The sequence below is a fragment of the Rissa tridactyla genome, chromosome 4, assembly GCF_028500815.1.
Source record: "Rissa tridactyla isolate bRisTri1 chromosome 4, bRisTri1.patW.cur.20221130, whole genome shotgun sequence".
In the NCBI taxonomy this organism is placed as follows: domain Eukaryota; kingdom Metazoa; phylum Chordata; class Aves; order Charadriiformes; family Laridae; genus Rissa; species Rissa tridactyla.
Genome location: NC_071469.1, coordinates 10,692,539 through 10,708,633, shown reverse-complemented (window position 1 = coordinate 10,708,633; position 16,095 = coordinate 10,692,539). Strand labels below are relative to the sequence as shown.

Sequence of the window (16,095 nt, the reverse complement as noted above, 5' to 3'; positions counted from 1 at the left end):
GCACATTATAAACATAAAATCCACAAATTGACCTAGACTGGCAACAGTGCCATTAGGATTTACTTTTTATGTTCCTTTCAGAAAGGAATTATCTTTGTAATTTAACTTCTTTGTTCTCTGCATCAATGAATTGCCAAATAAGAGCAAAGTGCTATTGGGAAATAGTTTTATAGCAAATAAACACATGAAGATGCAGGAAAAGAGAAGAGGTAACTGTAATGTTACAAGGTCACACGAGACTTTAAATAAAAACATTGTGCTAAAATATATAGGCAGAGGCATCTAGCTACAAAACAAGTACCTTTATTTTGTTGCTTAATATGCATCTATTTAAAAGAAGAACTATTAAATACTATAAAGGGGTGGCAGGAAGAAATTCAAGCTGTCACAGTGTATCAGACATATTACCACCTCCAAGCTGGTGGTAGTCAAAGCTGAAGAACAGATTGTCCAAAGGTGGGAGTCTCAGTTTCTTCAGCTCTTCAAAGTAACAGGTAAGTTGACAGCACAGAATAGACAAGAGCAAACTGGAGAAAATTTAGAGAACTTAAAATAGTTCACTTTTTAACTTAAAATGGTTAAAAGCCATAACTTGCCAATTTTAGAGGGATCAGGTTACTGAAGCTAAATGATTTCATATGCATCTAGTGAACTCTGGTACTGATCAAGTGTGCCTCCAAAGGCACCTGTTGCTGGCTAAACTTCATTCAGTGGCTTATGAGAACTTCAAGATTATACCTTAAGAAGTTGAATTCACTGAATTCTGAGTTTGAGGTGGCAAACTGAGATGATAAACATTTCCAAAGATTTGAATGATGCAACTTCACTAACAGAAAAGTGACTTCTGAAGGTTCTCATCTACTGCCCTAGACCATGTTATCTTCTGTTGCATTACTATTTCTACACTATTAGATATTTCTGGAAAATGCAGAAAAGCCTGGCTTGGTACAGTACATTGAATGATAACATGTTTGTAGCTATACTGAGGGATCAGTATACAATTCCTTATGCATCATTTCTCTGCTTTAATAGACTAAATCCTCTGAATCATACTATGGACATCTAAAGCAAGAAGATGGTTTCAGCCTATTCCTGTAAATACATTTTTTGGGGGGAGAGAGGAAGGTAGATTTTTCGCTAACTAGCAAAGCCCCACTAAGGCTCTGCGTTACCTGTATGAGCATAGTCCCTTGCTAACCTTACCAGGTCAAGGCCCTCATTTGTTTGAGCTGAAAGGCCCAAACAAATCCCTAGCTGTGGGGAAAGTGAACTAAGTTTCTGGTCTCTCTCTAAATAGTCTAATAAGAGTGAGAGGAGTGTCTAGGGCTAAGTGCTTTACAGGTTTTCGTGGGAGTTTGTTAGTTTGTTTTGAAGAGAGAGACCAAAAAGAGGCAAATGGGAAACAAGTTAGGTAAGTGAGGGCTAGAAGCAGAGCTGCACCTGGGAAAAAAAGAGGTGGGTCACTATCTTTTGTTGTTTTTCATTTTCCCATGTTTTGCATTCATAGCACATTCTCCCTCTGCTTTTTCCCCTTGTTTGCTGACCCTAAGTGTTCAGGGAAGGTGATTCCTAAGGTCTTCACTTACTCTTTTCCAGCTGTTCTTTTCCCATCTTCCATTCAAACACACCATGGCACATAAAATCACATTATGCTGCCTTAGAGCCTGCACAGACAGTCTAGAGTAAGAGACTCAGTGTAACAGAAGCATGACAGGGGAAACAGGGAGAATTGATTCAAGAACGCAGAAAGCACTTCTGTAGTCTATGCCTACACCGATGTATTCTCCCTTTATTTACACACACACACTCTCTTCACTTTTCCACACTGCTGATACCACGGTAACAAAGATGAAGCGAGAACAGATACAGCAGGAGTGAAGGGAGGATAGTGCTTATTATCCCATCTGTACTTATTCCCTCCCTACTTCCTTCCTGTTGTCCCTGCTTGTAGGATAGTCCTAACATGGATGGGGTTGCTGGAGTGAAATCAAGATGGTAGCAGCAGTGCCCTCTGCCACCATTCCTCTAATTCCTCAACTTCCTGGGGCAGGAGATGAAAGCAGCAAGGGAACATGGAACCAGGGAACAACGCTTCCAGCCCAATTCCTACCATGCTTCAGCCACACAGATGAATCAGTTTCTGCCCCCTCCCTTTAATTTGGCACTTTCCATAGGGCAGAGTCACAGATGTACGATTGATAAACTGCTACATGTTTTGCCAAGACACTTGATTATAACCTGGCTTAGGTAAATAAAGCATTTAAATTTTCAGAAGTGATGTTAACATTAGTTTGAAACAGTTGCAGGCATATCATGTGTGTCTACAACAGATAACAAACATCAGCAGTAAGTGGCAAGATTAGTCTTGCCTCAGTTTAAGTCTTGTTACTGGGGATTTGAAACTATTTTATGTATTAAAAATTATAGTATAACATTTTTATATATTATTTTTTCATCATATTCTAGTACCAAGCTATACTTGTCCTGAAGACAAACCTAAGGTTCTTTTGCATTTTCCCTCTGCTCTGACACTGGGTTTCCTCTAGGTTCAAGAGGCCCTTACAATTGCTTCCAACTGAAACTATCAGCAAATGGAGGGTAAATCCATCCCGTTTAAAAACAACCCATATTTGCTTAGGTTTGTCACAATTTGTCCTTTCACTCTTCTGGTATACTGTGTTCTACTCCAAGCATTTCTCCATTAGGAAGATACAAGGAAGCGTAAAGATTTATTGGTTTTAGCTAAGTTCATACACCAGATCCAAGTCAAAGTCAGGAACACAAGCAAAGTAAATCAATAAACCTGGAAAACTGAAATTCAGTCCTCTGCTCTCCCATCTGCTCTTTCCACTTTTCCATAAAAGTTTCAGTACGAAGCCCTTCACGCACCTGTTCACATATCCCTGTTTAAAAAAACCCCAAAACCAAACAGCCACAGAGAAGTGCCCCTCACTGTTCCCCCTCCTGCCAAAACCCTGCAATTAAAAACCTGAAACTGTGCAAAACCTTTATGACTATGGAAATACAATGTGTTGCAGATGCAAATCTTCAAAAGCCCATATTGCACTTCACCTCTATACAGTAAGATCCACACTTACTGACCTACCAAATTAATACTTAACGTCTTCTTTTGCCCCATGCAAAACTGAACAGTCACACACAAAGGGGTGGGATTCCTTACGCTTCTTGTAAATGTTAAGGGAGGAGTATTTTTATCATCGCAGCACGATAACACGAGTGCTGAACGATGACACTGGAAATCACTTGACATCTCCTCATACTCTTACCTCCCTTATCTCTGCACCTGTAAAACAGCCCATAATAGCAGTTTCATCTTCCAGCTGTTGTCTTCTAAACATCCTTTTAACTATCTCTTTTCCCCCACATACCTCTTTTCTGAATTAATTTTCAAGGGGGGGGAACACCTCGCTTCAACTTTAGAGAACTTGGCCGCGGCTGGCTGTCATTGCTGACAGCAGAGCTTCTGAATCGGCTGTTCTATGTCAATAAAACGGTTTATTTACTGAACTGCTAGTTGAACCCCAGTTTCAAAGCCTTGCTCGCTGTGAGAATAAATATTTAACTTACAGGAGCCGCGTCTATTTAAAAGTCCTCTCAACGGCATGGAGTCCTTAACTCTCCCAGCAATAGCAAAGTGTTCAGAAAGGAGAAGCAACAGGCATTGTGGTCGCATCCGCAGCACGATTCCTGAAGGATCCCCTCGTAGAAACCGGCCGAGGCGCCCCGGAGCCCGCCCGGAGCCTTCGCGCCCCGCCGGCGCCTGGGGACAGCCCGGCCCAGCGCTCCGCCACCTCACCCGCGCCGAGGGGACACTCCGAACCCCCCCGGGGCAGCGGCGCAAACCCTCCCCGCCCAGGCAGGACGCTTCCGCCGAGCACTCTGGCACGGAGTCCGGCCCACCACCCTCCCGCCGCCTCGTACCGCCCGCCCCCGGGGACCGACCTGCTCCCGGGCCCGACTGCGGCCGCCCCGGTCCCTCCGCTCCGCCAGGTGCGCCACACGGCGGCCGCCGGCGCGCGGCAGCCGTTAGCTCGGCCCCGCGGCGCCCCGCGGCGGGGGTGGGATCCGCGGCCGCCTTGTTACCTCCTCAGCGCGCTTCGGGGCCGGTAGGAGCTTCGGGATGCCTCCGGTAGGTCTGGCCCGCGCAAAGAGGCGGCCGGGGAGTAGCGAGGCTGGCGGCCGGGTGGGTACCCTCCGTGCCCCCACAGCACCCTCAGGGCTCGGGCAGCCGCACCTCAGCGTAGGCGTGTGCACCTGTAGCGGCTTAAAATGTCGGACGCCCACCACAAACCCCCCTCATGTCAGCGTGAAATCAAGGCTGTGGCTATGGGGCACAGTCTGGTCTCTGACAGGATGGACAGTGGAGGCAAATCCCGTTTTAGGGTTTCTGGTAGGTTCCTGACTGGCACCTCATAGAATCGTCCAGGTTGGAAGGGAGCTTTGGGCAGCTGCATTTCAGCGTAGGTGTGCACACCTGTAGTGTCATAAAATGTCGGATGCCCACCACAAACCCCTCGTGTCAGTGTGAAACCAAGGCTGTGGCAAGGCTCCTGGCTACAGAGCAGGGCCTGATCTCTGACAGGACGGACAGCAGAGGCAAATCCCATTTCAGAGTTTTTGGTGTATTCCTGGCTGACGCCTCATAGAATCGTCTAGGTTGGAAGGGACCTTCATGACCTCCCCTGCCTTGCAGTACCTCAGCTTCTCCAGCTGCCATGTTCCCTGCTGAGCTGGTGAGGTCTGGCTCTCCAAGCTGCAGCCTTCTTAGAGCTTGGCTCCACAAGAAGCCTTTCCATCGCCTCATTGCAGAGGTGGAAACTGCGTATTATCAGCCCTTCAGTGAATTCCAGTGTGAAGGGAAGGGTTTCGACAACTTGCCCCGCCCCCTCCAGTTTCTGAGTTTTATTCTCTGTATCATTATTACTGGAAGTAAAACACTTGATTAAAACTATGTTGGTTTAAACACTGCTAACCAAGCATATTTTTGGTGCATATTCCTACATAGCAGGGATTTTCTAGGTTAACAAAAACCTTAGTTATTAACCAAGAAAAGCAATACTCTCTTTCTCCAAAGATTTAAAAATCAGGTATTTTTATACTTAAAGGACTTCTTATCTATTTTAATTCTATTAGTAAAATAATAGCATAGGCCATTTATATTGGTATGTGTTTTATGTTATATTTTGGTTGACTCCTGTTTTAAAAACATTCTCTAATGCTATGTTTATGATTGCAAAAATCTCTAGTCCAGGAAGTCTCCAAGGAAGCAAGCACATAAAACACAAACTGACACTCAAAAAGTGTAGTTTTTTGTTCTGTCTGTAGAGAATCCAGGATTACTTCTAGAATTACAAAAAGTGCAAAAATATGAAATATGAAAAGTGCAAATTTTGGTCATTGGGAGTTTACCAGTCACTTTGGGTGCCCTGCTGATCCAAAATCTGATAAGGGTTTCTGTTGTCTTGGTTTTACCCAAACAAGTCATCCCAGGTGTGTGATACTGACACAGCTCTTTCACAGCATGCATGTGCTGAGTACTTCTGATTATGTCAATTTTCCAGGGAGTTGACTAAACAACAGCAAGCATTTAGCAAAAAGCGAGATAAAGAGTTTCGAGTACTTGTGACATGGACAATGTAATTAACACACACTTTTTGCTGTTTGCGGAGTGGTTGTATTTCAACCACCACTGTTTGCTGTCTTCCCTCTGCGATGGTGTTGACTTCCATCTAAATAGTCTAAGCATGTTTAATATGCACAACGTTTTAATTTAGTTCTATTAATTACTATAATTGTCCACGATTTTAGAATTTCCTTTGCCTAGCATAAGTTTATACTGTGTTTGGACTGTTGAAACATTTTGTTCCCTGCTACCAACTGATACACTCTCTGACCTTGTGATGAGTTATGTGTGATTTCAGTTTTCTTTTAAGCTTATGCATGAGATCAAGGCCATGAATCACATACCAGATCTTCTAGATAAAGAATTGGACCTCACTTATAAAGCAAACATGCCTAAGGTGGGAGAGTGAGAAAACGGGAAGTAGAACACCTTTGAAACATCTCTGAACATGCTAAAGAATAATTAAAACTGGCAAGAATCCACAGGCTGTGGATGGCTTTTGAATTTGGCTCGTGTTTGAATTTTTCTTGTCTTTCCTCTCAGCTTTGAGGTAGTCATCTTAAATAGGTCACTTAGAGGAGTGGTCAAAATTATAATGGTTGATAACATTTGCATCTTTCGTAATACTGATACCAAAAAGTATTACTATAGCACTGCTTGTTGCAGTATCGTTAAGCCATTTGGGAAGGGGTCAGTGGAATTTAGAACAGTCTGGGCAAAGTCTTTTTCAACACCAGCTTGGTTTCCCCTCCTTTTCCCCAACTAGCCTTACTGGTGGTCTAGGACAGGTGTCTGGGTGACTTTCCACATGATGGGAGCGGCATCTGGGACCTCGTTTACTCCTGTATGGCTGTGTAGGGTTGTTACCTCCTTTCTTGTTTATTGCTGACATGGAATAGTCAAGACCCTGCTAGTACATGCCGTACTCCAGTGTTTTGTTGAGAAAAGCAGCGTCAGCCAGTGCATGAAGGCGAGCGTGGCCTTGCCCTAGTGCTTTGAAGGGAAAGGACCTGGAACAGAGAGGCTGTACAATTACTGCCACTCCCTTGGGAAGTAGAGGGAGATTGAGCAGCACAGGCTAAGCACAGAACACAAACCACTGTCCCGCTACTGCTGCAACACTTGCGTGTAATCATTTTACTGTTCTGTTTCTGTATGGTTTGATATATGGAGTGCTGATACTACTATAATATTATTGTATCACCAGAAAGCAGAGAGAATCCTAATTTTGGGCTACCTTTAGCTTGTTGATCCTGTCTATCCTGTTTAATATCGTTTTAATTTAAGTGGATTAATTCTCACTTTCTCAGTGTAGCGGGTTTCAGAAGCACTCCCTCAGCTGTCCTGGCCTCTTGGCTAATTACCATTCCAGAAGTCCCCCCTTCAATAAGAGTGGTTTGTTTCTTTTCTGCAGTAGTGCAGACACATTACTGTCACAAAGCTGGCATTGTGTTAAGTCTTTGCCTCTCTTATATAACAATGAAGCTTATTCAGGGAAAGCAGAATCATCCTTCTCAGAAAAGACCTATGAAAAAAGTAAGTTAGGAACCCCAAAAGAGAACACTGCTGGATACTGCTTTCTTCATTTTTTCTGTTTCGAAAATCAGTGGAAAGTTATCTTTGAAATCCCAGATTTTGCTCTATAACTGTTTATCTCAACTAGATATAATGACCAGGATATATTTTTCCTTAGTTAAAAATTATTGAGCAGAAGTGTCCGAGTTTCTCTTCCCCAGTGTCACAGTCCCATTATGGGTTGTGCTGACAATGCTGAAAGACCCTGTGTTTGAGTTCAGGCCATGTTCCTAATTCTGCAAGTACCTGCGTGGTGCTTAAGCTTATGCACGTTAGTGGTTCTTTCCTAGTGCACTGCTTGGTCTGTTACTGGGTTGTACAGAAAAGTGGCAAAATGGTTCATAGTCACTGAAGGGTAAGAACCAAAACAGACACTTAGATCAAGCCTCTAAATAGAAGCTCATGGCTATAAGGCAGGAAAAAACATTCATGTTTTGATACATCAGTATGCATTATGTTCTGAATTGCTGTTTTATTTGCTGAAAAGTTTGTATAATTTTACTGTTTATAAAGGAGAGTAAATTAGCTGCAACTAATGTAGCCTAAATTCAGCACCCACCATTCTGATTTTTTATTATCGATTCACTCAAGAATTCTCACAAGAGACACCTAAGATCTCGTGTTCTTTTTTATCGAAAGCTTTACTCCAGGAAGACTACAGCAAAGGTTAGTTACAGTGTGTTTTCATTGTTTTCCCCAAGTTACAGTACTCCTATTCATGAACTGTACAGCCTATGAAACATCAGCATTAAAACAATGAATAAACATTGTGATGCAGGACTGTGAAAGCTGCAAGTACTGTGTAATCTCTTGTTTGTGAAAAAATGATCCATTTAAATACTCAGAGATTTCCTTTCATGTAAATTTGGTTGAATCAGCTGTAGACAGGAAATAATGGATTGGAGAGTCCTTCCCCATTGACTCCATAGAGCTAATCCATTGCATCTCATTAGAAAGTGTAGCCTGCCTTATCTTTAACAGAGATTTATGGCCAGTCATGTTACCGATTTCCTCTGGTAAGGTGGACAACCTTCTCTTATCCTTCGAAACATTTTTTTTTTTTAACTTATGTGGTATGTTCTTTCTTAATGGGTAAGATATGGTTGTGTGGGTTTTTTCCCTATTTGGTGGGGTTAATGTGAAATATTCAAGATAGCAGTTGAAATAAAAATATTTTGTCTCTAGATAAAATTACACTTGAAATTTTCTTGGACTCTTACAGGACAGCTGTAGCTACTCGATACAAAACCCAAACTTGCTATTTTTTTCTCTCTCACAGTTTGCAGCATAACTGTTCTGTAGCAGTAAATGTGATATAGGAGTCGTCTTCTCAGATATCTCTTACTAGGATAGATGAAATACACTTTTTAAAAAAAAACCCTTAATAAATAGTTTTCTTAGAGACTACTATACGTGTTGAGCTGTTTTTTTTTTCAGACTCCTGTTTAAATTCCAGAAGTTTTTATGTACACATGCAGTTCTTAAAAAAGTCTTTCAGGAACGTACTGTTGCTTTTGTTTAGCATTTTTAAAGGCGTTTAAACAAGCCATTGATCTGGCCGCTTGCATGTAACTAATGGGAATTAGATCCGAGACAGCTGTACCTTATCTAAATTTAGTTAGTGGTGCTCCAAGGACATAGCTCCATCTAGTGTTCAACTTTTAAATCAGGCACGAGTGATCTTCAGAGTTTTTGCAATGAACGTTCTTGGCTCCCAGGTAAATACTAGCTCTATATGTTGAGGCATTTTATACATTTTTGGGTTGGAAAGCCTATCGTAGTAAATTAAAAGCTAATGGAGGGGAGGTGCAGTCTTTTCAGGCAGACACAGCTGTTTAAAACATCCACATCTGTTCTAACCATCAGGTAAAAGCCTTCTTATTGCAGCTTGGAAAATAGAGCTTATACTGTAAGTTACCACATGCTTATGTACAGAGAATACAGTACCACATAAACTGTTATTATTCCACCTCCTTTTCTGAGGCGATTTTGAGTCATGGGACTTGGTTCAGTCAAATTGAACTCATAACATCGGGGGATTTGGCATTTGTCTAAATTTGTTGCATTAAGAAACGGTAGAAAAAAATGCATGCTAGAAAGTATTGTTAATTATATAAGCTGTTTCTTGACTCAAAAGATATCCATTATTCTATTATCTTTTCATGAAAGCTTCTAGACAGCGTTTAGTTTTGATTCAAGTAAGATGCATTTTTTTTTGTAAGGTCTTTCTTATTTGAAAAATACGCACAAAATCCTGTGCCTTCAAACATAGGAGAGACCATAACAGCAGAAAAATTCCGAGTTCATCTTACCTGCAAGTTTTGAGCCAGAAGACAAGAGTCTCTGTCCTCTCTTTTTCCCAGATAACACTCTTGATTGCTTTTGTCTTTGATTGTTATGGTTGCTATCATACAGTTCTTTTTCTCATAATCATACATACAGATGCAAGAAGTCATGCCTTCACCTTTGTCCCTTTGTTTTAGAGGCAGACCAGCCGATGCTGTTTGGTATTATGATTCAGCTAGTGTGATATAACAAAATGCTCTGCGCTTGCTTAGCTGCAGAATTGAGCTGTGGCGTGTGACTTGTTGCAACTCTCAGGCAGCAGAGATTAGTTTAAGCCACTTTCATCTAACCTCTACCTTAGCAAGAGCAGACAAGGTCAGTTAGTGTGACTCAGCTGATATGCAGGAACTCGGTCACATGCCTGAGCTCTTGGTTTGTTTACTGATCAGCTTTTTTTTTTTTTGCTGTTTTCTGATGTTTGCTAAATTGTGACTTCATAGAGGATCAGTGATACCTTCTGTGGAGATTAAAGAAGAGTGGGCAATGTATCAGTAAAGTATAACTGAGTCTTTGCAGATACACATCTTAAAATTATCTTAACAATCAGCCTGCAAGCAGTCACTAAGACCTGTTGCAAAAAAACCCACAGCAACCCAAACCCAAGCCAACAACAGACAAAAGCAGGAGGTCCCTATCTCTAATGATTGTCTTGGATCCAGTAGCTGATAACCTATATGTGCGTACCATAGCGTGCATAGCTTGCAAATTATGAGTAATTGACCATGATTGATATATGGAACAGGAACTCCTAGATTTACAGATTCTCTGGGAGCATGTAGCCTGTTTCGTCACAATACAGGTTTCCTGTCAAAGAGCCCTTCTTGACTTTCTGTAGTCTGACTTTTAGCTATTTCGCTGTTGCCTGTTCTGCTTTCAGAGATAAACTTTGTGGTTTTCTGAAACTTGGTTTAGCACCTAAGACCCATTTTGTCTATCTGCCAGACTGCAGGTTTTCAGCAATTCTTCACTCGTAGTTTGGTGGGGTATTTTTTTGCTAATGTGTCTCCTCTCTCTGCTCTGGCTTTGAGCTGTAAGCCTAATTTGTAGATGACTGCCCACATCCTGGTCACTTATACTTTCATTAGATTTTAGAAGTAACCAGAAACATGTCTCCTGATATGTTTTTATTTTTTGAATTGACTAGCATAGGGATCTAAAGTCTCATATCATAAAACCTGACTACAGCCATGTTAATTCATTTTCCAATGTATTGCCTATAAATTTAAAGCTAATTATAAAGAAAGTAAGTTAATACATGATGATGAATGTTTGAATTCATGGCAGATTTTATGTACATTTGAAAGTGTTACTGAAGGTTGATAACTAGTATCAAGCCACTTTAAAATTCTCCTTTCTTTTGTATAGCCAAAACAAATCATCTTGCCCTCTTCACTCAAATTGAGAGTGAATTTAGGGCGTACCACTTGGGGTAGAAGCTGTACCGTCTTCAAGCACATCAGGACTGCAGCTGGTAGGAAACCAAGTTAAGTACCAGCATGAACCCTCTCAGAAGGGTTGTTTTTCACCTGATCACAGTGCCACAGCTGCAGGAGTTGTGGTTGATTCTGGAAAACCTGTGTTTTGCTGCAAATGACCTCTAAATCCTGTTGTGATTTTGCACTGATTGCAGCTATATAAGCCTCTAAATAAGCTTATCTCTGTTGAAAAACTAAACCCATTTATTCTGTGCTTTACCATAATTTCTATTAGTCCAAATAAAAACAGAAGTTATAATGCAAAAAGTTGTTTATGAGCACTGTGAATTTTGACGATTGGGCAGTTAGTAAGCCTTTTCAGGTAATTTGTAGTTTAATTTTATTATGCACAGACAAACTTAGCTAAGATGTATATGTTACTGTGTGTTGCCATAACATTTTATTCTCTGAAGCTTCTTAATGTGAACTGTCTTTGACTTGTTTTGTTAATAAATAGTTAGGAGTTTCTGTCTCTCCAAAAGTCTTCTCTGAACAGGAAGTAATTATGGTCAGTCATCTTTACTGTAGCTCTGATATTTCTTTCAGCAAAAGTGTTCTGCTCTTGTTATGGAACTAGATTTCTTTGCGGATTTATAATCGGCATGATCCTTATTTTTTTCTTAAATATGAATTTATACTAAACCAAAAGAAGTACCTCAGTATCAAAACGTTGTTGGTATGATAATGACTGTATTCCTGTCATAACGTTAACTTCAAGACAGTGGCTTTCTGCATCCAGATCTGAATTGTGACTCACAGGTTCAGCCTGAGAAATGCTTCACTTTTTGCTATTGTAAACAGTTTTTTCCTGCTCTTAAGATCTGTTGTGTGCTTTTTAGCTAATATATTTAGAAAAAGATTTACTTCTTTTAAGCTCCTTTAAAAACACAGCTATATTGTTTGGTCTTAAAGCCTAGTTCACCATTCATAGAGAACCTAAAATGCTGACTTTATTCAATACAATTGTACACAGATGAAGTATTTGTTCACTGAAGTAATGGAATGAATAAGGATATGAATTTAGCTTCTCTCTGTCTTGCTTGTGCGTTGTCAGGTATCAGGATTCAATTTCTGTGAACACACTGCATTCCATTTTAATGGAATTGGAATATTCATATCTTGTTTTTGAACACTCCTTATTGTTTTTCTTGGATGGTCAGTTATGTGGTGGTGTAGTTCCTCACTAAACAGTCAATCAAATTTTTTTAGCATAGATACAAATAAGCATGAAATTAAAATGTGATTTTTATGAATACTAATACTTATAGTGTTGAAGTTAATATGAGGCTGTGAGTAATATCAGACAAATATCGTGACAGCAAATGTTAATATAAATACTTCACCAAAAAGTTTGCTTTAGCTGGAAGGATATAAACAGCACCTTCCTTGCCTTATAGCTCCACTAGAGGGAGTCACTAAAATCATAGCCAGTAAAATCAACTGCAGCTTGTGCCACCTGGGCTTCAGTGCTGTGCTATGTCTGATAAACCTATGGAAGTTTACGTTGCAGGAGTAGCTGAATGGTTCTGGGTGGTGAAAACTCAGATGTTTTCACCTAAAAAATTAGATCTCTTCTGCCCTTCAAGAAAAAGGAGGTCCTTTGTTTCAGGTTATGAAATAAGCTTAAGATATGTGGTTTTACGGTTCTAATTTCACCTGGAAAGCTGAAATGGCATATATGAATTGTTTTATATTTGTACAGTTGTGTGCCCTTATTTTTTTCCTGTTTATGTACGTGCACTTTTATGCGTCAAAACATAAACATACAAGTATATGACCATTGCCAACATATTTTAAATTGCTTAGATAGGAAAAAGTGTACATTCTTTATATCTATTGTTTAGTAAAACAAAACATTGTTTTCAGTACAAATTTCATAAGAAAAAGATTTATTCAAAGTATATATCCTATAAATTATGGTATTCGTAAGTTGGGGAATGAATGATATTTATTTGAAATTCAATAAGAAATTATTTGTTGAAAATACAGGAATGTAGTTGGAATGTAGTCAGGAATATAGTTATATTAAATGTGCAACAAGGATGGGAATGTGTTTTTTTTCTTATGATACTAATGCCATGATAAGAAAAGGATGTAGGTAGTCTGGAGGCTGTTTCAGTTTGTTTACATGCAAGTCCTGTAAACTTAGAGCAGTACGTTTTGACTTTACTGCTGTCATTAATCCTGCAAGTTTATGTTTGCATTTTGTGGCCAAACAAATGAATAGGAAATGCATTTTTTTCTGGATGTAGTCACTAGCTTCCAAAATGTGGAAGAAAACAAGCAATTCATGGCATTCAGCAAAATTGCTTCTGCTAAAAAGATTACTGAAATAGATCTTTTTATTTTTTTTGATCTTCTATCTTCCTGATAGAAGATAACATTTTCCACAGTGATATGAGTTCTGCACACACTTCAGAGGTGATTGCCTCTGGGACTGAAATATCTGACTTCAGATGGTTCTCTCAGATTTCTGGATCCGTACAGAGAAGAGCCAAAGCTTTAAATCGGGTTTTGCACCTATTCTAAAGAAAACCTTTTCTGTCAAAGTTGTTTTTACCAGCTGCATATGTGGCACTGGAAAGCTGGCATTAAATCGGCATGCATCTTGCAGACACATTAAAATTGCTTTTGGAAAAATACAGTCTAAGCATAAAGCCAAAGTAAATCTTTGTAGCTCTTACTGTGCCATGTGGATGGATGGCTCTCCCTGTATCGATTTCAAATTGAGTATGTACACAGGAAATTACACTGACACTTTATCTTCTGAATCCTCAGTTGAAGTAAATGGACAGTGATAGTGCAAGCAGTATAAGACCGGGCCTTTAAAAGACAAAGCAATTGGGCATATGTGAGGTTTAAATTAAATATTCTGATAAAGCAATGTATTGTTTAAATTAAATATTCTGGCAAAACTATATTTAAAAACCCACAAAAGTGCTTAATTCTTCCTGGATACTTGTTAATGGTTACAGATAATTTCAGGCATTACAGGGGATCAGAAAAAAAGTACAAAGTATAAGACCAGTGCTGGTCCCAATAAGAGGGATAAGTAAAAGGGATTACTTATCGAATAGTAATTGGATAACAGATAAACATATAGGAAGTTTATGATCTAACTCATTGCATTAGCAGTTAGTGTTTATATGTTAGATTCTTCCCTTTTCCAGCTAATTAAGAATAAGAAAATTATGATTAACACAGAACAATCTAGTATAATAATCCTCTATTTAAATAATTTTTACTTGTACATCCTAATAAAAATATTGGTTTTAACCTTGTGTATCACAAACACTGGACGAGAGAACCCAGGTAAGAGTTATAAAATGATCTATCTTTCAATGGTTTTGTACCAGTCCCCTATTTCAAAACAAATGAATGCATCATCAGATCATACAGACTGAGTGTCCCATGTACAAATACAAAAAGGTTGGTCATCAAGTGATTTTTCTCAGCTTTGAAGCTTCACCAGGTTTCAGGAGGGGCACAGATTCTTAAGAGAGCAAATATACACCTGACAATCTGCTCATTTTTCTCAGTGAACTTCCCAGGATGGCTTAGACAATGCCCAGAGACCACTCGTCCTCTGTGCTGCTAGCTACAGTTGTGATCAACCACCTGTCAAAATGCAAGATTACCCAAACCTATATTGTTCCCGACAGAGGAAATTGTGAGTCTCTTGTCTCTTAGACAGTTTCTTAGGTAAAAAAGTCTGTGCCAAGTTTCACTAGCCTTGTAGTCGGAGAATTTTCTGCTGTCTAACCTGACGGCAGTTTGAATTATTTCTGTCTATCAGAGACATGGAGGACAGATGCTTCTTCTGCTTTCCAACAGTTTTTTACATATTTGAATCTTGGGTGGGTTTTTTTTGTAATTATGCAGTTGATCATTCCTGCCTAAGTATAGTTCTTTGCTCTTGTCCTTACTGAATTACATCCCAGGTTTTTCTGACCAATTTCCAGATTAATTTTGTTAGAAATGAGTAGGCCAAGATTTCAGTCCTTGGAAAGACTTGGAAAGAGTTGGTTTAGCTCACAGAAAACAGCACTGAGGTAGCAGGAACTGGACATGATAGTTGGATGGTAGAGACCTGAGGCAGCAAACAACTGGGCCTCTGCTCGGCCTGTGTTTATTAGGAATCTTATTGTCCTCTTCATGAAAATGGCTAAGAGGAGTGTTTCTGCAGTGTGTACCAATTTCAAGTCTGAGCTCACAGGTTTGAGAAAACTTACAGGCTGAAAATGATTACAGATCTGGTAAAGTCATGTCTGATAGTATAACTTTCTATGGCTATGTTTTTTGTTTGAATTTGTATAGCATTAAAGGTAAAAATACAGTTTAAACAGCACTGGGGAAACTCCTTATGTTAAATAACCTCCATACTCTGTGGGTATTTCTATACTTGGGTAGGGAAAGACATAGTTGTTTCAAACAAACGAAGTTTAATATTTCTGCACAATGTTCTGTATTGACAAACACTGGAACCTCTATGACATACACAAGTATGTTCGTGAACATACAAAAATCAGTCATTGCACATACTGGTAAATAAATACACTTGCTCCAGAATACCAAACAGTTTCTTTAAAAAATTTACTTTATAAAAGCACATTCTTACAGGTTTATCTAAAACTCCATATAGGTCTGAAAAAAATGAGATGCCTGACTACTCAAAACAGATCAACATAGTCTTGTGTACAGACAAATGGACTGTGTTACAGGTATTATGAACAAACATGACTGGTTAAATATTTGTTCTCGAGATTAAGACATTTTTTGTCAATTTTGATATTTTCCACTTTTTAAATCCCATATAATTTGAAGGAAATCTAGACCATAACATATTAAATTTCTACGGGCCATCCTTGGTTTATTTAAGAAAAACAGAGATGAATTAGAAGATGTTTGCTCTGGGAATAAAAACCCAACCTACTTAAACTGCTTTTTCATCTTATGGGGAACGGAAACATTCATGTAGCACCTACATTTTCTACTTCTAGAAGCTTAGGTAAACAAGTCAGAAACAAAGGTTTATTTTTCTCTACAGGCAGATGT

The 16,095-nt window shown here is 39.5% G+C and overlaps 1 protein-coding gene and 1 long non-coding RNA gene across 13 annotated transcripts in view; one reads left to right on the top strand and one right to left on the bottom strand.

Annotated features, from left to right (window-relative positions):
- PPFIBP2 (PPFIA binding protein 2) overlaps positions 1-9,812 on the bottom strand; it is a 117,828-nt gene extending 108,016 nt beyond the window's left edge. For 6 of the 12 annotated variants that reach the window (XM_054198216.1, XM_054198221.1, XM_054198222.1 and 3 more), the window contains exon 1: positions 3,589-3,858. The gene's annotated coding sequence lies outside the window, so the exon portion shown is untranslated. Of the gene's footprint in view, positions 1-3,588; positions 3,859-9,531 lie in introns of those variants that run through there. The other 6 variants (XM_054198219.1, XM_054198235.1, XM_054198225.1 and 3 more) reach the window with 2 other exon arrangements.
- LOC128908307 (uncharacterized) overlaps positions 3,973-16,095 on the top strand; it is a 139,213-nt gene continuing 127,090 nt past the window's right edge. The window contains exon 1 of the long non-coding RNA XR_008465900.1: positions 3,973-4,150. This is a non-coding gene — a long non-coding RNA (uncharacterized LOC128908307). The remainder of the gene's footprint in view (positions 4,151-16,095) is intronic.